Consider the following 1,374-nt stretch of genomic DNA (forward strand, 5'->3'; position numbering starts at 1 on the left):
CCCCAAACACCGGCCCGATAATACGCGCACAATTCCCCAAACACCGGCGCGGATTTCAGCCACTATTGGCGGGCACAAGTCCCCCAACACTAGCCCGGGATTCAGCCACTAGTGGCGGGCACGATTCCCCAAACACCGGTCCGATAATACGCGCGCATATCCCCAAACACCGGCCCGATAATACGCGCACAATTCCCCAAACACCGGCCCGGATTTCAGCCACTAGTGGCGGGCACAAGTCCCCAAACACTAGCCAAGTTCTCAGCCACTAGTGGCGGGCACAATTCCCCAAACACCGGTCCGATAATACGCGCGCATATCCCCAAACACCGGCCCGATAATACGCGCACAATTCCCCAAACACCGGCGCGGATTTCAGCCACTATTGGCGGGCACAAGTCCCCCAACACTAGCCCGGGATTCAGCCACTATTGGCGGGCACAAGTCCCCCAACACTAGCCCGGGATTCAGCCACTAGTGGCGGGCACGATTCCCCAAACACCGGTCCGATAATACGCGCGCATATCCCCAAACACCGGCCCGATAAAACGCGCACAATTCCCCAAACACCGGCCCGGATTTCAGCCACTAGTGGCGGGCACAAGTCCCCAAACACTAGCCAAGTTCTCAGCCACTAGTGGCGGGCACAATTCCCCAAACACCGGTCCGATAATACGCGCGCATATCCCCAAACACCGGCCCGATAATACGCGCACAATTCCCCAAACACCGGCGCGGATTTCAGCCACTAGTGGCGGGCACAAGTCCCCAAACACTAGCCAAGTTCTCAGCCACTAGTGGCGGGCACGATTCCCCAAACACCGGTCCGATAATACGCGCGCATATCCCCAAACACCGGCCCGATAATACGCGCACAATTCCCCAAACACCGGCGCGGATTTCAGCCACTATTGGCGGGCACAAGTCCCTCAACACTAGCCCGGATTTCAGCCACTATTGGAGGGCACAAGTCCCCCAACACTAGCCCAGTTCTCAGCCACTAGTGGCGGGCACAATTCCCCAAACACCGGTCCGATAATACGCGCGCATATCCCCAAACACCGGCCCGATAATACGCGCACAATTCCCCAAACACCGGCGCGGATTTCAGCCACTATTGGCGGGCACAAGTCCCCCAACACTAGCCCGGGATTCAGCCACTAGTGGCGGGCACGATTCCCCAAACACCGGTCCGATAATACGCGCGCATATCCCCAAACACCGGCCCGATAATACGCGCACAATTCCCCAAACACCGGCGCGGATTTCAGCCACTATTGGCGGGCACAAGTCCCCCAACACTAGCCCGGGATTCAGCCACTAGTGGCGGGCACGATTCCCCAAACACCGGTCCGATAATACGCGCGCATATCC

This window comes from Urocampus carinirostris, unplaced genomic scaffold (genome assembly GCF_059441175.1).
Source record: "Urocampus carinirostris isolate Australia breed hairy pipefish unplaced genomic scaffold, RoL_Ucar_1.0 HiC_scaffold_103, whole genome shotgun sequence".
NCBI lineage: Eukaryota > Metazoa > Chordata > Actinopteri > Syngnathiformes > Syngnathidae > Urocampus > Urocampus carinirostris.